General features: G+C 41.9%; 1 long non-coding RNA gene across 1 annotated transcript in view; it reads right to left on the bottom strand.

Moving 5' to 3' along the window:
* The window catches only part of LOC122174128 (uncharacterized), a 36,533-nt gene extending 13,924 nt beyond the window's left edge, over positions 1-22,609 (bottom strand). Inside the window, exon 1 of the long non-coding RNA XR_006175535.2 lies at positions 22,366-22,609. This is a non-coding gene — a long non-coding RNA (uncharacterized LOC122174128). The remainder of the gene's footprint in view (positions 1-22,365) is intronic.
* Between the last annotated feature and the right edge of the window lie 249 nt (positions 22,610-22,858).

The raw sequence follows: 22,858 nt of genomic DNA on the forward strand, positions 1-22,858 counted from the left end.
CCCTGCCCTGTCCCCTCTGCTCCCTCCACCTCTACAAAGAAAAGGTGGTTGGGGGAGAAAAAAAGTAAGAATCCAACACTGAGATACTATTTCTGAATATTCTCTGTGATGGAGGAATCACAGGCCCCTATGTCACAAACAACATAGGGCAGGTCCATGGAAAAGTTCATTCCAGTCTTAAGTTATTACTAGTTCAATTGTTATTCCCCGTTTTAAGTCAAGGAAGTGTTGCTGGAATGGGTAATACTTCTAAAGCCAGACAGAATCCTTTAAGTGTGCCCTGAATCTAATATTGGATACATGAAAACTCGGTAGTGCCCCTTAACATTATCTGAATACTACAAGAGGAAATAACCTTTCTATTCACACACACTGTTATGTGTGTCACAAAGAACTTTGTTTCTTCCAGGCTTTCCTTATCAATCTTACAGTTTTTCCCTCCTTGTCTTCTTTTTGGGGGAGAATGAACACTAGAACACCTCTTCTTTTTTCAAAAAGCCCTCTCATTGAGCAACATGTCCACAAGCCAACTGTGAGGATTCTCATGTCCTAAACCCAGGCATGTGGGCCATTGCCACATCCACAACACCAGACAGCTCTGCTAGTAATTGGTGAAGTAAAGGTACCACCCACAGGAGCCTCATTGGAGGAATTCCTGAGTTCCTGATTGGGCCAGGTGTGCTATTTAAGAAAGAACGAGATACAGGAAGTTGTCCAAGAAACTAGGTGAATTCCTGGCTGGCTACTACATCAGAACCTGCCTTCTGGCCTGACTCCTGAACCCTGCCTTCTTGATTTGTCCTGGATCCTGCTTTTCTGATATGCTCCTGGTTGTCGTCTTTCCTGCTTTGTTCCTGATCCTTCCCCTAGTCAGTACCGGGTTTATAATGGTGCCAATAGCACTGTGGCTCCAGGGCCACACTCAGAAGAGGCCCCGGTTCCTGGACCGTTACCCTGTCCCCCCACTTTGCCTGGATTCCACCATGAAGCCCCACCCCCACTTGGCCTATTCCTCCTAAGACCCTGCCCACCACTTGATCCCCTTGTTAGGAGGGCTAATGACAATGTAGTATTCAGCCCTATATTTTCACCTGAGATAGAATTTCAGGTCTTGTTTGCCCATTTGATTCTTGATACACTTGTATTCTTAACTAATATGTGTGAACAAAGGGATCCTTACTAATATGTGTAAACAAAGAACAAAGACACTGTGCATGTTGCTTCTGCCTAGCCAGATGGGTTTGTTAGTATAATGGGAACAGATAAGAACAGTTAGAGTGTGACTACTTCAACTCCTATCTCAAGGCAAGGTCAAGCAACCAGTCGGGAGGGGCAAGAGGAGATTGGGGGGAAGGTATAAAACTCTAAAAGGACCAAAGAAATGCCTGTTCCTGACTGTAGTACAACCTCACTCTTACCCCTCACAGGGGTTACAAAAGAGGTGTTCCCCCCAAAATGGAACATGACCATAAATTGTAAGAGGCGGGGACTGTGGGCGTGCATTTCAGGTATACGTATGCCTGCTAAGGAGAAGGGAGAAGGGGACACGGGGAAACAAGGCTCTACGGCATCAGAGCTATGCAGGGCTGGCTCTAGGTTTTTTGCTGCCCCAAGCAAAAATAATTTTTGGCTGCCCCCCACCCCAGCCCTAGGCTCCCCCCCCGCACTCTCCTGCTGCCCCAGCCCTGGGTTCTCCCCCCACCCACCCACACCCTCTGCCGACCCAGCGTTGGGCTCCCCCCTTTCTCCCCCACTAGTGCCTTCCCCCCAACCCCCATGCTGCCCCAGTCCTGGGTTCTCCCCCCACACCCACGTGGAGCCCGACACACTGTTCTGAGCGGCACGGTAAGGGGGCCAGGGGGTTGGAGAAGGGACAGGGGGGTTCTGGAGGGAGCAGTCAAGAGACAGGGAGCAGGGGACAGGGGGTATGGATAAGGTTTTGGGCAGTCAGGGGACAGGTATGAGGTAGGGTCCTAGGAGGGCAGTTAGGATGGGGGGGTCTCAAGAGGATGCAGTCAGGGGACAAGGAGCGGGGCGGGGGTTAGGAGTTCTGGGGGGCTGTCAGAGGGCAGGGGTGGGGAGAGGGATCGGAGCAGTCAGGGGTCAGGTAGCAGGGGTGTTTAGATGGGTCAGGAGTTCTGGGGAGGGGGTCTGTCAGGGTGCGGGGAGTGGTTGGATGGGGTGTGGGAGTCCTGGGGGTCTGTCAGGGGGCGGGGGTGTGAATAAGGTTTTGGGCAGTCACGGGACAGGTATTGGGTAGGGTCCAAGGGGGGCAGTTAGGACGGGGGTCTCAGGAGGGGGAAGTCAGGGGACAAGGAGCAGGGAGGCTTAGGTAGGGGTGGAGTCCTGGGGGGCAGGGATCCCAGGAGGGGGCAGTCAGGGGACAAGGAGCGGGGAGGGGGGTTGGAGGTTCTGAGGGGGGGCAGTCAGGGGGCGGGAAGTGGGAGGGGCAGGGCGGGGCTCCCACCGTCCTCTTTTTTGATTGTTGAAATATGGTAACCCTAGGAAAAGTAAATTTCTGCTTCCATGGCTCAGAAGTGGAAATCCTCCTATGTGCCTGGTACTGTATCTAAAGCTGCCCAAGTCCTCTAGCAGAGCCTCCCCTCCCTTACTTCTCATTTTAAATTCTAGTGGGATCCACGTACCTCCCTTGCTAGGCTTCAGATAGAGAGGGGCACAGTCCATTTAGTCCACCCAATTCCTTCTTTGGGGGCTGCAAGGTGAGGTCACACCAGTATCCCTAATCCAGTCTGGGGAAGTCTTCTGAAGAGGATATCTGGGGCAAAGCCTACTCCTTGGGCACACTTGTTCCCCATTCACAGGGCCACCCCTTTCAACTCACAGCAAGCTGGAGCATGAGGTCTCAGCTACCTCACTCCCTACCCCGCCCTTTCCTGTTGATAGCTGCCAAGGGATTGCTGGGAAATGTAGTTCTTTCCCTGCTTCAGGGCTGGCTCTATAGGCAGGGAGCTAGGCAAGGAACTACAGCTCCCAGGGTCCCGTGGGTTCTCAACTCCCATGCTGGATCCCCAGCTGCTCCCTGGCTCCGCTTCTGCAGGGTTGTGAGAGGGGAGGAAGTGAGTTTAAAAAAAAGAAAAAAAAGGATGGGCTGAATGCCACCCCCTGCAAATGTGCTGCCCAAAGCACCTGCTTGTTTTGCTGGTGTCTAGAGCCGGCCCTGGAGGTACGGACATGCTTGCTGGAAACTAACCCCAATAAACATTGCATTGCCTGCACTTTGGACTGACCAAGCTCCACTACCATCACAAAGCCTCTGAGTCTATAACTCAGCACAGCTTTTCTTTAGCTGAGTCTGCCTCTAATTACAATCTATTTACAAGTCAACCAAAAGGTGCTGGAACTCGCATCCTGCTGTGACTTTAGCACCATCTCTCACCAGTCAGTGTCACAGGATAGAATGTCTCAATGCTGTGTTAAATCAATACCAAGGAAAGAAGGAGAGAGATGGTTCTTAGGAGCATCAGGAGAAGAGAGAGGGAAAGCATCAAAATCAAAAAGGATCCAGCTGGCAGCAGGGTTAGGAATGTTTAGTTTTCATTTGTTTTCTCTTGCCCCAAGATATAAACTAGTCAGTTCAGTTTGAAAATCATAATTATTTTCTTGGAAAACCTTTCACCCCTGAGCAGATTAAAATATTTCCACAGAAATGACCTGTCAGCAATTACATGTTTTTGTTTTAGATCTCTTTCCTTTTATGAAACATTAAAACATTGTTTTAATTTTTTCAATGAAGAAAAATAGTTCAAAGATTATTTTTTAAATAAATTGACTAAGTTTCACAGAAGCTTCCTTCATTGTATTACAAATACAATGTCAATGAGCTGTTTGTTTTACTCTGAATAAATCAACACTTGTTTGCTAATCCTAAACCTCATTTGTTATTTCATTATGTAGATATAGCAAGGAAAGTCACACTTTGTATTAGGGTTCCATAGCTAATAAATAATTGATAGATGTATGTTACAGCCATGAGTAGTATGTTTTATAGATGGCTGTATGCACATCAGAGAAAGGTGTTATAGATGGTTATAAACAACCTATGGAACTGTTGGACTCTATATGAATCTGTGATTTTGATGAACCATTTTAGTAAAACATCTATTAATCATTTTAACCCTTTATAAACTCTTTTTACATGGAACCTTAAGGGAAATCTTTACGTTTCTTTTGATCATATTTTACACCAGGGGTCGGCCACCTTTCAGAAATGGTGTGCCGAGTCTTAATTTATGCACTCTAATTTAAGGTTTTGCGTGCCAGTAATACATTTTAACATTTTTAGAAGTCTCTTTCTATAAGTCCATAATATATAACTAAACTATTGTTGTATGTAAAGTAAATAAGGTTTTTAAAATGTTTAAGAAGCTTCATTTAAAATTAAATTAAAATGCAGAGCCCCCCGGACCAGTGGCCAGGACCTGGGCAGTGTGAGTGCCACTGAAAATCAGCTCATGTGCTGCCTTTGGCATGCATACCATAGGTTGCCTACCCCTGTTTTACACTTTGGTCTAGAGTTGATCAACATGGTATGAGGATGTATTAATTACACCTCTCCTCTTGCTCCTTAAGGTTTTCCACGAGACTAATGTTTTACATTTGAGGACTGTAAGGTAGTCACGGTTCTCTCCCTGTCCATCAGGGAGGGAGACCATGCTCACTCGCTACAATGCTTCTGGAGCGACTCAGTTCAGGGGGAAATTAGCTGACAGTTAATAGGCCCAAGCCTGCGGTCCAGACCAGGCAGTAATTGAATCTTTGAGCCCCAGCCCTCAGCCAGGTGGCACAGCAAACAGTAATGGCTCCGGCCTGCTGTCAGGCAGAGCAACACAGCAGTCTAGGGGGATCAACTCTCTGGCGGGACAGAAAGCAAAACTGTGTGGCATCCTAGCTCGGGCAGGTGACAGACCAATAGAGGCCCACCTGACTCCACTGTGTCCCAGCTCCGGGCCCTAGCAGTGGTAGAGTGGTCTGCCACTGGGTCAATGGGGAAATCTGGCAGCAACATGCTGGCTGGTTTGCAGTCAGTAACACAGCCGAACTCTGTTCGGCTTTGCTGTCTACTTCCTACACTTCCATTCAGGGGGTACCTGGGTTCTGGGGTTGTCGTTTGTCTCATTGGGGTAAATGGCTAGTGGCAGCCCCAACAGCTCCTCAGTGTTCCCAGTGCCTGGCATCTCTGGCAGTCCCTCCAGATCTCTGGTGCTGTAGCAGCCTCCTTTGGGTCCAAGCTCCAGCAGTGAGGGGGAGATGTCCTGCTCCTCCAGCAGCTGTCCTCCAACTGAGCTGGAAGGCCTGCCTTTTATATTTCTGGTCTCTGCTCCGCCCCTCTGCTTCCAGCATGGCGGTCACGGGAGTCCCAGCTCTGCCCACTGGGGGCAGTTGAAGTTCTCTCCCGTCCGTCAGGGAGGGAGACCACGCCCTGTCGCTGCAAGAACTTAAGTGGCACATAGATCTTGTGGCCCTTTGATTAGGGGTGAATTTCACTTGCCAGAAGCTCTGCTGAAGGGGGGAATGAAACAAAACATGTCCAAGTTACCCTGACCACAAACCCTGGGCAGTGGACAGCCAGTGTCATCCACTTTCAGGGCAACATTAGCTTCTTACAAGCTACAGATGGAAGGGCTTGTGTCAGCTTGTGCTACTGAAACTTCTGTCCCTGGTGAACTGGCTGGTTCTGGGAACTTTACCAAAGTCTTTAAGACAGAAGACAGCACCATTGGCTGAATCTGACTGGTCCCCTTTTTAAGCAATTAATTAATTAATTAATTTTAAATACAGTATAAAGATGGAATCATCAAACTAGGTTATGTATGTATTTAGTTTTTTTTAATATACAAAACCTGTTCCCATAATATAAGTCTATCTATGACTTTGTCAATATTAACTTTGGTATTGTTCTACTTGGGGTTATATTGGAAGACTGTTTGGAAACTTTAGCTAGTGCAAAATGTGTTTCAGGCTGCCTTGCAAAGTGTTCATTTTAACCTATGAAGCCTTTAACGGACTACAACATGGCTACCTGAGAGACTGTCTCTTCCTTCACATGGACCAACTTACACTGACAGTCAGATGCTTTATATAAGAAAACTGCTGGCAGAGTGGCCCAGTAAGTAAGATAGGAGCCAGATGAACTGGCTTCTAATCTTGGCTCTGCCAGTGTCCTTGAGCAAGAATCTTTGCTCCCCTCTGCCTGTGATGCCCCTCCCCTCCTTTGGTCAATCTAACGCAAAGAGGCCCTGATCTTGAATGGGACCTCAAAGTGCTATGGTAACACTGATGGCAATAATAATGTGAGGAGGCAATGACTTGGAAACTCAGTTCCTACCTCCAGAAAATGGTGCCTGAAGCTTTTGGACTTCAGAAAATGCTGCATGGCATACACTTTCACCACAGTTTTGAGAACAGTGGGATGGGAGCAAGAGAGTGGGGTAGATGGTGAAAATGCTCCATGAAAGTCCTTCATGTTAATATTTTTTATGACTGATAGGCTGAAAGGTAGTGATAATTGATAATTGGTAAGTATTATTACTGATTTCAGTATGTATGCACCAGAATAATGGCAAGCTGCAGTTTTTACACATTGAAATACAAATGGATAAAGTTAATATTAGGCTTCTTTTATAATTGTTTATGTTAATGCAAGTATTTTCATGAGTCTTCTCATTCCACTATACTATATGGCTCTCCATTCCCAAGGCAGTGAATCCAGATACTAGCCTGCTGATGAGGGATTTTGCTCAGATTTTATGCCATCTATACTATTTTGAACAGAATGATTACTAATGGCCATTCTATGTTCCACTGTCACTGGGGAAAAGGCAGAGGCTTGTTGTCCTGTTTTATCTTTTGAAATCTTTACTATCTCGCATAACACTTCCTTGTGCTTGGTAAAGAAACCCAAACAAGAACAGAAAGGCGACACCCTAGTTGGTTAATTCCTTTGAGATAAAAAGACCATGTATTAGATTTCTGTGTTCACCTGAAATAACTTCTAGGTATATTTTACCTTTGTGCAAAGCAACATCTTTGGAAAGCCATGCACTATCAGATTGTTGGTGGGTGAGGAGGAGGGAGTGGAAGTTTTTTGTGTTTGGGCAGCAGCCAAATTCTTTACAAGAATTTGCCACTATCACTTTCCGGCTCAACAGAAGCAGCGACCTAACAATGATAAAAACCCTTACATATCATTTGTGTTATTGTTTGCTTAGTAAAAGAACACAGATTATTGAAAATGTTCCCTGCGGCCATTGGCAGGAAAGTCAACTGTATTATTGCATAAGTATACTTAAGAATATTGCTTTTGTGCATTAAAAAAACAAAAGAAATAATGAGGTCATTAATGAATAGAGATGACAGACTGAAAGCATGGGACACCACTTCTCTCTGTATGTAAAGCATGAATATAGTCAATAATATCACTATTGGCAGTATTTGGACTTTCAAAGCCGGTACAATGAATTACTCTGAAGTACGATATAGAATCTTTTGTGCAGATTTCCAAATACAAGAGTTTGATGACTAAAAATTCACAGATGTATCTATTGTTGATATCTTTTGTGTTTCAAACTGGAGCACAGTTCCAACTATCACCAAGTTGTTGAAATAAATGAAAGCCAAGGTAAAAAATTCAGAACCAGATCATCCACTGGTACAAATTGGCCTAGCCCCATTGATGTGGATACAGCAGCAAAATGAGGACAGATATGCATGGAATTAAGTGGCAGGTTGAAACTTTTCTTTAACTTTAGCACAGGTGAGAGGTGCTATCTGCCCACCAACCATACTCTTCTATACTGGCATTTAATTTGTTCCAGTGAGGGGATTACAGGCCTCCTTACCATATAACTAGAGCCCTTCATTTTCAAGTTTTATTTTATTTAATTTTTCCTGGGAATGTATCAGTTTTTATTACTACAACAACAAAAACAGGTGAAATCAATGCAAAAAACTGTAAATTTTTCTGGGTAAACATCAGGGTTTATTTTGGTGGATGGAAAGACGGGGAAAATATTTAGTAGATTAATGCTTTAAATTATGTTCATCAATGTGATTTGCTGTAGAACTAAAACAGAACTCAAAATACAATGCCACCTCTGAGTTTAAAAAACAACAACAATAAATCTCTAATCCCCAAATAAAACTTTTCATTTGAATAAACAATTTACTATTGTAGGCTTAGAACTATTAGCCTATAAATATTTACATTTAATATTTGGGCCACACCATTTGCAGCACATACACTCAACTTCATCCTTTTCACCTGTTTTTGTTCTTTTTAAACTTCCTTATGTTCTGAAACGTATTCTGATACAGATTTTTGTTTTCTTCCCATTTTAGTGTGTCAAATCTTTAAACCGTTATCTGCTAACAGCTTGAAATGTGTATGTGGTAGGTGTGAGATTCATCAGTATGTTCAGATGTGCACGCACTACAGAGCTTGTGTGTGTGCCGGTTTATTTATTGTGTATATCTTCTAGACTACAGGCAGCTTTGCATATACACATAGACTAATGTATTATCATAATACATATATCTCATGCAATGTATTGTATTTTCCTAATAAAACAAATATTTTTATATATTTGAATGACAGAAAAGTAGGGTGAAAAATCGGAAAAAAATGAATAATACTTTTTGTAAAACCCAGGAATTTTTCGGTAAAAATTGGTTTAAACTGAAAACAAAGGGGCTTACATATAAACCACGCCTCAGGGTAAGTGCTCCTCTGCCTACCCTCAGGAGCCAGTTTGCTCTGAGTCCTAGCAACCGGCTCCCTGTGAGGGGTACAGAAGGTGCAGAAGGGTGCGGACCTTGGGCCACAAGGTCTCACCTTGGCCCATGAAGGCAGCAAGGTCTCATCCTATCCCATGAGACCAAGGCCCATCACCAAATACCAGGTCTTTTATCTCTGGGAAATGGTCATATTTTCCTTTTAGCCCCATTGGAAACCAGCTGCAAGCTGCAACAAATTAGCAACTCAACCCAAATACCTCAGTTAGGTACCATCCACATCTGTATTTAACCTACTGTGGCTTGAAAGTGCTTCAAGGAAGGCAAAAAACTCCCTGGTCCTCTGCCAACTGGCCCATGGTAGAAAACATTCCTTCCTGACCCCCAAATGAGAGATCGGCTAAACCCAGAACATCTGTTGTCTGGGTTCCTATTCCTACTAAGGGGTGGGTAGGGTGGGGCTAATGGACTGGGGCCAAAAGTGGCTCCACATGGCCTCCACTCCAGGTTAAAACCCGCAAGCTGGGAAATGCTGGCCAATCAGCACCCCTCCCTCCCAGCTGGCCAATGGGTGCCAGAGACTCACAGCAGGGGAGGTCAGCAAGCGACCCCTCACTCACTGCTGGGACTGTCCCCCTTCACTGCCAGCCCCATCAAGTTCCCCCACCCACTGAGGCAGGTGGGAGCATTTGACTTCAATTTAATTTTGTTCACACTCCTATTTAAATTAGGAGTACCTCACCCACCTTGTCTCTCTTACATCCATTGAAGTCAGTTATACCAGTGTGAAATCAGAATGAGTCCCACTGTCTTTAGATGAGGGAATCAGTACTGCAGACATCCTCTCACAGTGGCTTATCAATAGCAAGAGCGATATACCCAGTTTGAGACAGCCTGTCACAACCAATACTCTCACTCTCTGTCCTACTGTTTGCCTTCCACTTCTTTGTTCCTAAAATACTATATGTCCCTTCTCCTCTCAACATAGACTAGTGATACTGGTGCAGTAAATTAAAGATTCCACAAACTGTGCACCAATGTACATTTACATTAAAGAGTAACTCTTTCACTGTTTAGCTATTAATATTATTTGATAAAGCTGAGGGAAATATTCAAAACAAATCACTTTTCACCAAACTTTGCCCCTTTTTTAATGAGTTCCTGAAACTTTTGTGAGTTTGAAGCAAGTTTACAACACTTTGAAATTACCTCATTCCACTTAGTTTTGATTTTTTTTTTTTAATTACTAGGTTGACTGGGGGAAAAAAAAACCAAAAGCCACTAAGTGAAACATTGGAACTTCTGAATTTTGCAAAAGAAGATGGTAGGAGAGGGGTGATATATGTCCTAAGGGGAAGAGCATGGGAATATCAGGCAGAGGTACCGAGATTTATTTCCACATATGCTATTATGTGTCTTTAATAATAATTTGCACAAATATTATTTAGTTAAGCCTCACAATACCATTGTAATGTAGAAAGTTATTATCCCATATTTTACAGATGAGGAAAATGAGGCTCGGGAAGCTGAAGTGACATGCCTAGGTTTACAACCCAAACCACCTGTTTTCCTCCCCTTACAACCAGTGCTACAGTATTCTGCAGTAATTGTCCCCCAAATTGCAGTATCACCATGGTAAGTGGTGGTATTTTGAAGAATTACTTTAGAGTACTATAGTTCTTTATTACAAGGATACAGGTGCGTATCAGAGTCTAAAGATGACAGTACTACTCCACATTAGGGAATTAATCCATGAGTAACTGAACCAGTGAAAGTGCACTATTACAATTACAATGGTACAGTGTGTGCACAGCTTGGTTTGGGTACAGTTTTACTCTGTGTGCTCACTTGCACTGTCCTATACTGCCATGTGGATTCCTATCCCATAGTTCCCAACACAGCTCCCCTAAAGTAGTGGCTTGTGAGAGATTTCAAAGGTCATCTGGGACCCTGGGAATGTTGTGGAAGAAGAGGACAAACTAGCGTAGTTTCCTGGGGAACACCAATAAGTTCCTAAAAACGGGCATCATTTCTCAATCCTTTTCTCAAAATGGAGGACCACATATGTGCTCATTTCTCCATGTTCAGCATGAAAGGTTTTGAAAAGTAATGGCAAGGCATCTTTGGTGGCTGCAGCAAGGAAACGGTGAATGTTCCATCAGTATGTAGAGAGAGCAAGTTCAGCAGTTTACTGAGTTTTCGAACACCTGTACTCCATGGAGTAGCTAGATGATGAAATTTATTGGGTGGAATGTTGCTTTTGGGGTTCAGACTCCGACCATAGAATGATCGGATCAAATTGTTCTGGGATGAACAGCAGTGGCTCCATCACTTCAGAATGAGGTAGGTGGTTGTTCACTTGATCCTTCCAGTGCAATTAGGGTTTGTTTGTTTTTCAATCCGTTTTTGTCCTGTTAATTGTCAATGACATGTTTCCATCATCTGTATACAACCAGCTTCAGTTCTGCTAGTACTTCTGTGTTAAAGAGACTTAATGAGTTACATAGCCTCAATACCTTGTACTTAATGGTATATTTATTCAACTACACCAAACCTCACCTTTATCTTTTAAATGTGTAAATAAACTAGTGCATGTTCTGTTGCCTATTTAATCAAAGTAGATTTTTCTTCTTTTCTTTGGAGTCTAATTAAATTAACTGAGATGACCTGCAAGGTCATTACTATCTGCAAACTGGATCAGAAAGTGGAGGTAGTGCACTACAATCTACTTTAATCCCATTAGAGCCATGTCACTCTTAGGCCTTTGCTGTGATTAGACAATTAGATATCAATGGCTTTCTAATGGATTCACTACAAGCATTAGCTGATGAAAATTCTGCAGTCTTTACTGCTTGCCTTACTTTTATAATGAAAAATGAAACACTGTCACAGGAATCTGTTAATTTAATAGCCTTCTTAACAATGTTGGATTGGTAGGGATAGAAATTAAACATGAATTGCTGCTGAAGTTAGCCTGTTGCATAAGTTAGTGTCATATAGCTTTTCTGAGTCGCAGTTGATTAGGTAAACAAAGATGATGACTGTGATGCTGGTAAACCAGATGCCAGCTCTTGCCGAGACATTAGGCCTCAGCCAAGCACTAACAAATTCATTGCTGGAAACCAGTCCAGCTCACCTGTGTGTTAGTAAGGTTAAGATGGGTATTGAATTGTAACCATGTGTTTAGTGTCTAGACTTTATGAAATGCTTATAAGTTGCTGTGTGCATTAATCTCATTTATAATATTTTTATCACATGCTATAAGGTAATTTTTAAGTTTTTGCTTTATGACTATAAAAATGTTTCCTCTGAAATCTATCAACTCAGGCAGGAGGGATTGTCTCCTAACCATCAACAAGTTCTATCAAAAGTAAATGGGCTATTGTGAGACATGACAACACAACGACCTTGCTAATTGACCCTGCACACCCATAAAGAGGCTATGTGCAAAAGAGCTCATCCCATCACCTTGAATTCTGGAAGAAGGAAATAAAGATGGGGGCAAGAAAATTTCTCTTCTCTCTCTCTCTCCCTCCCTCCCTCTCTTTCTCTCTTTCTCTTTGCTGTTTGGACTCTCACAGAGCTGGAGCTATGATACAGAAGCAGAGATCCTCAAGGTCAACCTGGGTTAACCCTCAAAGACATTCAGTGCTAGATTGCTAGAACTCTGTCATCTTTTGGAACTGTATAGACTGTAACTTGTTTGTGTATATATATTTGCCTGCTTTAACCTGAAAATAACTCCCCCATTTCTTTTTCCTAGTTAAAAAATCCTTAGTGAGTAAACTATAGGGTTGGCTACAGATGTTATCTTTGGTGTGAGATCTGAGGTACAAATTGACCCGGAATAAGTGGCTGGTCTCTTGGGACTGGAAGCAACCAGAATATTTTGTGATCTTTGGTGTATAGCAATTAACTGTCACTAAGTCCAGATTGCCTGGGTAGCAAAATAGACTGTAGTATCCAAGGGGACAGTCTGTGACTCCATGGTAAGACTGTTATAGCACTTCAGAAGTTCACATTTGTTACTGTGTTGTTGAAATCTAATTATAGAACTTACAACATGTTTGGGGTGTCTGCTCTGCTTTTTGACAGTCTGACCTGAGGGTGAACCATTTCAGACAGTGTGACAATGACTAAAAACTTTATATGTGGTTGAGACGGTGGGAATTTCAGCCTATGATGTAGATGGTTTGCAATGTCTCATGTGACTGAATAGGCCAATCCGAGATTTGTGTGATCTTTGGTAGTTATTGCAAATGTATGTGTCTTGGTTGGGAACTGCTTGCTTCCTAAGGGCTCTTTTCTTTTCAAGCTGTAGGAGCCAGCTCCTGTAATTGATTATGATACCCTGATGGAGACGATGGCACCACTTGTTACGAGTTCACTTGCCAAGATTTCCCATTGGTCAGGATCAATTCCAGATTCCTTCATATCTCGCTTGCTTGTGTCTTTATAGCGAAGCTTGGGAGGTCCTGTTGTTCTTTGTTCCCTCTGATAGCTCCCCGTATAGCATGTCCTTGGTTATGCGTCCGTTTTCCAATCTACTCAGATGGCCTAGCCAGCGTAGTAATCTTGCTTGAGCAGGGCTGTCGCACTTGGTAAATTTGCCCTTTGAAGAACCTCTACATTGGTGACATTATTTTGCATTTGGTGTTGAGAATGCAGCATAAACAATGTAGGTGCCTGATGAACATAAGTTGTTCATGTTTCCCCACCATAAATCAGAGTGCTGAGGGTGCAAGCTTGGTACACTAACTTTTTGTTCTTGATGGTAAGCTTTGAGTTGTTCCATGCTCTTTTTCTTAGTCTGCTAAAGGTGGCAGCAGCATTTCCAATGCGAATATTTAGCTCTTCATCCAGTGAGAGGCTGGTGGTCACTGTACAACATCAAAAGCTGAACTTTTGGATTACTTCTAGCTGGTTTGAATTTAAGGTAATTGAAGGATCTGGTGGAACCTTCTGTCCTAATACAACCGTTTTCTTGATGCTGATGGTGAGAGCAAATGCCTGACAGGTACTTGAAAGGTAGTGCATGAGTTCTTGTAATAGATCTTCATTGTGGGCTATGAGGGCAGCATCATCAGTGAATAGAAGTTCCCTGATTAGCACCTTTTTGATTTTGGTCTTTGACTTAAGTTGGGACAGGTTGAAGAGTTTCCCATCTGGTCTTGTGTTGAGATACACTCCATCTTTCATGTCCTTAAATGCTCAGTTCAAGAGTACTGAGAAGAAGTTTCCAAAGAGTGTAGGGGTAAGGACACATCCTTGCATCATTCTGCTTTTTATCACAAAGCTATCTGAAGAGGATCCATCAAACTGGACAGTAGCTCTCATGTTGTTGTGGAATGAACGTATAAGACTTAACAGGGTTGGTGGACATCCTATCTTTTCTAGTATTGCATCTATCTATCTATCTATCTATCTATCTAGTATACTAGTGTATATATATATATATGTGTGTGTGTGTGTTTGTGTGTGTGTGACAGCCTTAAGGTCTCATTATATGAAAAGACACACAGAGTGTTATATTCTACTAAGTTACTTCATGATCAGAGGCAATGGAAATCGTTGGAAGTAGGGTGTTCGTGTAGATTTGCTATCAATCCTGGAAATATTGGTTGGTATTTACTTAAAAGTAAGTGTATACCCCTTCTTGTTGTGAAATCAACTTACAGCATTATGCAAATAGATGCCCTGCTCTATTTGTGCTGACAGCCAGATTGAAATAGTAGCATCAACAGAGATGTGAATATTCCTCCAGCCATTTTCATTAGGTGTGAACTTTAAAACCTGCTTGTGCCCTTAGAATACTTGTAAGCAATCTCAGAATCATTTTATTAATGATACAGTCTTTAATATTGTCACAAGGTTCACTCACCGCTGGTGGCACCTCCTGCTGGTCGTCCTCGTGACTTCTGTGGGCCATGGATGGGGTGTGCATAAATCAGGAGGTAAAGGGAAAAATGCAGCCAGAGTCTAAGGAAAAGCTTCTGGAGGAGCCAGAAAAGGGGCTTCAACTTGGCGCACTTGAGGTAGATGTGTGCTAGGGTCTCCCACATGCCTCAGAAGGGGGAGGTATCATGGAGATAGGTGAACCATGCCAGGTACGAGCCCGTGCTCATGGCTCCCTGAAGGAGCCTCCAACTGATATCCCCCTGTACCTTCCCATCTGAGCCTGTTCTACTTCCCTGCTCACTGTCTCCTTCTCCAGGTGCAGCCTGGGCAGTTAATTGGCCCACTTAACCATCATAACCCTTCCAGGCCTTGTCTGGAATGAATACCCCATCACAAATATAAACAGCTTGGTTACACTGGTGTACATTGGGGTACCTCAAGGCATGTCTACACTTAAAATGCTACAGCAGCACTGCTGCAGCTGTGCCATTGTAGCGCTTCAGTGTAGACATTACCAACGCCGAGGGGAGGGATTATCCCATCGGCATAGATAATTCATCTCCCTGAGAGGTGGTACGGGTAGCTAGGTTGATGGAGGAATTCTTCCATCAACCTAGCACTGTTGACATGGGGACTTAGGTTGGCTTAACTCTGCCGCTCGGAAGGGTGGATTTTTCACACCCCTGAGTGACATAGTTATGCTGATCTAATTTTCTAGTATAGACCAGGCCTTAGTGGGAATCAAATCTACAAACAGGCTTTGAGGGGATATCCAGTGAAATTATTAAAATCTAGTGGATGTTCATTGGCCTACTGTGTATGAAATTAGTTGATAACCTTATTCCAGCCTATAATGGAAAAACATCACCGCTACAACCAATACTAATTTTCACTCTCATTGGCAGACTCTAGAGAGAGGCCAAAGACTGAATAAGCCTTAGAGACTGTAAATTACTAATATTTCCTACAGGTGGTCCCTGCCAGACAAATGTGAGACACAGTGGGTGGATGATGTGTGTAAGACTGCATTGTTGTGACCAATGCAGCAACTATTTTGTGGATAAATAAAAGATTTAATATGCTAGCACTGTCACTCAAGTATCTTTCACAAGCAATAAATGAAAAAAAAGATGATTCAATGTCTGTTAACATCTGTAGCTAATCAACTAGGATGATGACGAAGGTAAATAAGCCATATGTTTTTTGGGATATTAAAGAATTCTCTCCTCATCTATAACATTGTACAAGTTGGTAGCACATTGTGTTTTCCCCTGTTAGTTATAGCATTGAGTACTAGAGGCTTCTGCTGCGGGCACGTTATTGGAATAGTTAACCGAATGACCTGGTCTGGTATGACTCTCTCAGTGACTTTCTTGCTATATCCTCCTGGGGCTTAGTTCATCAATAGGTTTCTGCCAGCTTCCACTGGTGAATAAAACAGCTTGTGCCAATAAAACTAGAGCTGATCAGAAATCAAAATGTCTGTTCCATGGAAAATTTTGCCATTTTAAAATTTGGTTTAATTCTAAATTGGAACAAAAGTTGAATTTTCTAAATTTTTCATGAAACAGTCATTCTGAAAAGTTTAGATTCAGTATATCTGTTTTTTGAGAACGCCAACTAACTGTTACAGCCAAACATGATAGATCAGCCTTGAATAACTTATTGTTTATTTCATTCATAATATATATGGATAATAACTGAGTCTATCATTACAGCCTTTATGTCTGTATCATGGTACAAAGGGATGCACTACCAAATGATATCCTGCCAGTTTTTTCAAGGTATAGTTTAGAATTTCTAATTGTGTCATTCATCCTTAACATCATTGATCACTGACTCTGCTCTTCTTCCAGACTAGAAGATGTCTTATACACTATAGCTGTAATGCTGAACACTATGACATTTGTCTGTTGTCCAAGATTCATTTAATTTATTTCCTGATTTTACAAGTACTGTCCCCTTGTCCATTTGAATCATAAAAATCTGGTTTACAGGTACCATTTATTCATAATGAAGTCTGATAGAAAGCAACTATTCCTTTTGCCCTAACAAGTAAAGATCAAAGTAGCCACTGATATTTTCTCAAACTTTTAAATTTATTTACCTATGTATATTTGCATTCATACTTCAGGGTCTTTTTCCCCCAAAGATACTTTTTTTAATCTAAGAGATGAAATTGAAAGTTACACTTCTTTTGTTATTTTATGGCTCTTGACAAATATCATCAAATAATTCATGTAAGATTTAATATTTATACACTACAGGTGGCTTTAGTGCATGGCAGGTGATGAGGTTCACAGAGCCAGAGAAAAACTCCAAGCCTCATTTTATACCTTTGTTATTTTAATTTTCCCATTTTAAAAAGCTGCAAAATCTCCACTTTCAAGACAAAACAACATCAGTCTATTATTTATGGAATTTCATGGTCAAATAAATGCCCTCTAGCCTTCACAGACTATTCACCAAGAACTGTCAGCACCAGAAATAATGTAACAATCAGGGTGAATCAAATTCCATGAATAAATAATGAAATCTATTTTCATTTCAAATTCAGTGTAGCTATAAAAAACAACAGTGAATCTGTTAAAGAGCAACAATAAAAATATTTAGATTCAGGGAAAAAAAACATCACGAGACATTGTTAATTCAACAGGACTTTTAGTAGAGCTTGAATAGACTGGGAAGTTACAATTCACTTGCAGAATGACAAAGAAATTGGGGCTCTTAGATCCTTTTTATGCTTTCATTAGAGATGTGCATGTAGTAAAATGTCAGATATTCTGAGTATGTAGGCTGTTTGTTGTACTCTTGTATTGGACTTGTAGGTTCAGGACACACCATGACCCTTAGTGTCCATGTGGATACCTACAATAATATAGAAGTAAAGCACCCTAAATTCTCACTACCCAAGCTGTTATAAGATGAGGAAGTCATCAAGGGGGGGTTGGAGATGGACAGTGCTCTCCTTTGGACATGGAAGATAAGGAAAAGAACAAATTGTGGGTAGAAAAAAGAATTGGTCCTGACATGCTGCCTTTTTAGTGTGGTTTGAGATCTGGCAAGATCAACATTTAGGAGTGAAACTAAGGCATTCTGGGTAGACATAATGAAGGACCTGTATGTAGGTGGTATTATAGATGATCAGAGTCAAGATAACAAAGCAAACAAATCAAACATATTTTACACATAAATGCAAATAGATAAGCAAATAAATTAGTAACTATCCTTAATTAGAGGGTAATGCAGGAGCATCTCATCCTTAACACTTCATTGGCTGTAAAAGCCATACTTTGGGATGCCTTTAGTTCTTCCCTTTTATGCCATCAGCAATACATCATTCTTAGACAAATCATCAAGAAAAACAGTGTTGGTACTATTGCCTAAGCCTTCTCTTGCCAACTAATTTTAATGGTATTGTAGATCTATGATATGGGTAAGGTAGGATTTGATCCAATGACTATTGGGATTCTTTCCATTGTTTTCAATGGGTTTTGGCTCCAGCCTATAGTTTAAAGCCCCTTTAGAAAAGCTTTCTTTTGGTCACTCATGTAAATACATGGGAGAATCTTCTGCATCTGTATGCCCATAGCTCTTTTATGTTTTCTTCTGCTAATTTAAATAATTTTATATACAAAATGGTGGTGCCCACAAGAAGTGAAACTCTCTTGAGGTTTTAGTAGGGCTGGGTGTGAAACAATTTTCACATCCCAGGAAAATTTTCAAGATTTCAATTTTTTCCCCATCCTGAATAAGACAAAACTGACTGTGATGGGGTTGTGTATTTAAAAAGACGGCTCATTAGCAGAGTGAATGGGCACATGCATATTCATTGTGGAAGCAGGTAGATGTCTAATCCCTTCAGAGAAACCTCAGTCCTTATACATACAAGATGTCCATCTTCCATTACCTTGGGGAAAACTATAAATGAAAAACTATTTTAGAGATATCTGACTGCAAAATATGCCAAGACAGAAAATTGCATTAAAATGGAGTAAAGGCTGAGAGTATGGATCAGCAACTCAAGAAGAAAAATAGATGTTGTAATTATCCAAAAAACCAAGTATTACAATGCCAGGAAAGTTTCAAATTCCCAGAAGAATAAAAGAAAACATGTCCCAATAAATTACAAACCATTGGGTTATTTTTCTGCAGCATGATGACAACCATGTTCCACCCTAGAGGTAGCTGTACGTTAGTATGCGCATATTGACTAAATTGCCACTTTGCAAATGTTTGAAATCCCAGAATGGAATTGCTATATATAGATAGGCTTATACAAGTGAGTAAAGAGGAAATAGGATACACAGAAACAAATGTTGTGTACACATCAGCAGTATTATGGCAACATTGAAAAATTTGCCATCTTTACTTAAGATAAATAGATTAGATACTCTCCTTACCTCAGTGTCTATAGCTTTCATTTGTGCCTTTCTGTATTTTCTACAGGAAATGCCCTGATGTTTCAGATATCTCACTGGCAGTGCTTATTTACCTATCTAATGCAAATTGGATCTTTTTAAGGGCTGCCATGTGCTGTTTTGGGTTAAAGATGGTATCCAGCTAATACAGTCAAGGGTACAGATGCAGACACTCAAGACTAATGACTCAGGCTGAGCAAATTCCCCACAAGGATTGTGGTTATATGAAAAAGAGGCAGGTGTAGGCTGCTAAAACCCCACTAAGCATATATGCAGCCATCCAAAGCAAGTACAAGCTGCTAGGTATGGCAATGATCATGTGTCTCTTGGGGAAATCTGCATAAGTAAGAACCTCACAGCCCATTTGGCTGGCTTGTCTTGTCAGCCTGAATAATAATAGCACTAGATGCACCTGATAGGAAGCAGTTCTCCCAGAGATATTCTATGATGCACAGCCTTGTTTTCATGATATAATCAGGATCCGACCCAAAATGTTTCTAAAAAAATGTACGCCTTTTACTGGGGATGGTGTCTTTGAAACAATGTCAACTCTGTTGGAATTAGGGGTTCAGGAATATTTCATTCTAGTATTCCTCATCTATACTCACAAGAGCCTTGATGCAAGTAGTTGAGTTGGCAAAGATTTGTTCTCTTACTTACCAAATGTAAATCCGTATATGCTATTGAATCTGGGGGGGAGGGAGGCGGGAGCGCGGAGGTGTGTGTGCGAATACAGAGCACCCTGCACTTTGGCAAGAAGAGATGACACTAATGCATTCATCATAAAAACATGTAATATACTCAGGAGACTTCTGATTCCACTCAAATATAGGCATATGTGAATAGAAATTAATGGAAAGTATTTCATGCCTCCCATGAACATTTCTTAACCTTTCAGGGACTCAATTACCACCCCATATAAAATGGTGATAATATTAACATACATATGGTTTGGACATACTAAATACTATGGGTTCTATCCTTAAATTCCACCTCCTTCCTTTTTGTGCTATTTCCACCATGCAAAGGAGCAAGAGAGTTGCCCTAGGCATTCTACTTGGAAAATCCCTGGATGGCATTAAACAGGTGAAGGGGCAGGAGTAGGCTGTTCTAAATTGCTGTGTGAACAGAAAGAAGGTTGTGACGGGTTGGACCCCCCATTTTGGGATGCCACCTGATGTACTGGGATTTCACTGAGCCTGCCTGCTCCACTAGCCTGGACTCCCTCTCCCAGTTTTGCTGAATTAGGCTTTCCGGCCTCTGGCAGAACACACACACACAGGTAGGGACGCACCAGCTGTAGAATCACACAGTCTACAAACAGCTCTCTATAGGAAGACTCAGCTAGGAAATTGCCCAGCACTCAAGTACAGCTCTCCTCTGGAAAATACATTCAAAATAATATTGTTTTGCACTGTAGATAAATCTATACAACATAAGCTCATAAATTCACCCCCTCCCTCATGTGGAGGAAGATATGCACAACTTATTGTCCCCCAGTTATGAATTGCACAAACTGGGTTTAATAATACAAACAAGTTTATTAACTATAAAAGGCAGATTTTAAGTGATTATAAGGATAGCAAACAGAACAAAGCAGATTACCAAGCAAATAAAACAAAACGCGCATACTAAGCTTAAGATCTTAAAGAGACTGGTTTCAAGAAGTAATTTCTCACCCTAAATGTTGTTTTAGGCAAGTTGAAGAGTTTCTGTAGCTTAGAGTTCCAGGTATTTCTCTTTACAGACTAGACTCCTCTGTCTCAGTCTGGACTCAGACCTTGCCTTCCCCACAGCTCAGTTCCTTTGTCTCTTCCAGTACTTTCAGCAGTCTTTCTTCTTGGGCATAGTTGTAGCTCTTTGCCTTTGGTTGAAGGAGTTCTTTCCACTGTACTGATGGGCAGGAAGACAATGAAGAAGAGCCCTGTTTGCCTTATTCCCCAGGCTTAAATAGAATTTACATAAAATGGGAAGCCTTTGTTTCCAGTGGAAAAGTACCAGCAGTGTCCAAGGTGGTGTTTAGTACCAGGTGACATGACCACATGACCTAGTAAAGTCACCGCAATGTCCCAGGATGTCTTTCAGGAAGGAGAGAGATTAGTATCTTTAAAGTCTTATTGTTTCTTCCTAATGGCCCATCAAGACTGATGGGTGGGTGTTTCCCAAGTACACACCCAGTTGTAATTGTTACATAGTCAATATTCCTAACTTTAGATACAGAAATGGCACAGACATACAAATTGGATAATCACATTCAGTAAATTATAACCTTTCCAATGATACCTTACAAGACCCATCTTGCATAAAATATATCTCAGTTATGCCATATCGATATCATAAGCATATTTCCATAAAGAATATGGGGTCACTCCTCCCTCCTTAGATGGTTGGTCTGCCAGTAGTGTGACCAGATGTCCTGATTTTACAGGGACAGTCCCGATGTTTGGGTCTTTTTCTTATATAGGATCCTATTACCCCCCACCCCCGTCCCGATTTTTCACATTTGCTGTCTGGTCACCCTATCTGCCAGAGGGTTGGTCACTGACCAATGCGGAGGCAGTGTGCCTAAAATCCTTTTTTGGCTTTGGTAATACAACCTCCAAGTGTTACCAAACACTGTAATGTTATCCATAGGTGTTTTTGCAAAGTTCTGGGTTTTTGTTCCCAGGTTGCCTGAAAACATTCTGGTATGTAGCATTGTTAACATAGTGAAGATATCAATATCCTTTAAAGTATATGTGTCTTGGCATTCAGCCATCAATGCTATGAGGCAATGCTGCCTCAGTTTCCCCTTCCACACAGCTTCTAGATTGGTTATACTTTCTCTGCTGTGCCAAGCTTTAAGCCTGTTCTCAGGTACTAGCTGAGAAGCAGTATTCTTATGAGACTTCCTTGTTACCACCTCTAGTTTGTACCAAAGTTTATTCCAAAAATCATGCATGTCAGACATTTTGAAAGTAGTTACCCTTAGTACCAATTTTTTTGTTTTAACCCATAGAATGTGTAGTAAGAGACATAAATTACCCACAAATTCATGACAGAGAGGCGTTTCCAAATATGATTATCATGCCACACCTTCTGTTTAGAAAATCCAGTTTGTTCAGTATTTATTGTATTTCTCATCCCCTCAGTAAAGGGTCTGAGTTTATGTATGTCTTTGGGGTTTTGGCAAGGAATGGGTGTATGGAGTCCTTGAATATTACTGCCTCCCCCCTATGGAGTCCCCTGTTCAGCTGTGGGCTCACAGCTAACAGTCAGAATAGAACCCTCACTGGTAAGCAATGCACCCTCTTACCTCTTTGAATTGGGCTTGTCTCCAGTTACAGAGCCCACGGAATCCACATTCTCTGGGCTTTCCTCTGGGACACATTTTTCTATGCATTTAGAGTGAGTTCTGTTTCTCGTTTAACTGCAACTTCCTGGCAGCCAGCAACCTGGACAGTCTTCCTAGTGTCAGGCAAAACATTCCCATCCCCCAAGGGAATAGCCACTGGACAGGAGCTGGTCTCAACCACCTCCACCTCAGGTAGCAAACTGCTTTGCACAGCTGCAATGGAATTAAAGAGACACTCTCCCATTTCCTCAGCAGTTTCTGTAGCTTTACTCTTTCCCACTGGGGCTTCAGCACAAGATTCCTCCTTGCTGCTGACAGACCCCTGGACAGCCTGAGCCATGTTAAAAAAGTCATTCCCCAAAAGGATTTGTGTAGCATATTTCCATAAAGAATATGGGGTGTAACATCACAAAGGTCCTTGTACTTAAGGCACTGGACTTAGATTTGGGAGAGC

The sequence above is a fragment of the Chrysemys picta genome, chromosome 2 (genome assembly GCF_011386835.1).
Source record: "Chrysemys picta bellii isolate R12L10 chromosome 2, ASM1138683v2, whole genome shotgun sequence".
Taxonomy (NCBI): domain Eukaryota; kingdom Metazoa; phylum Chordata; order Testudines; family Emydidae; genus Chrysemys; species Chrysemys picta.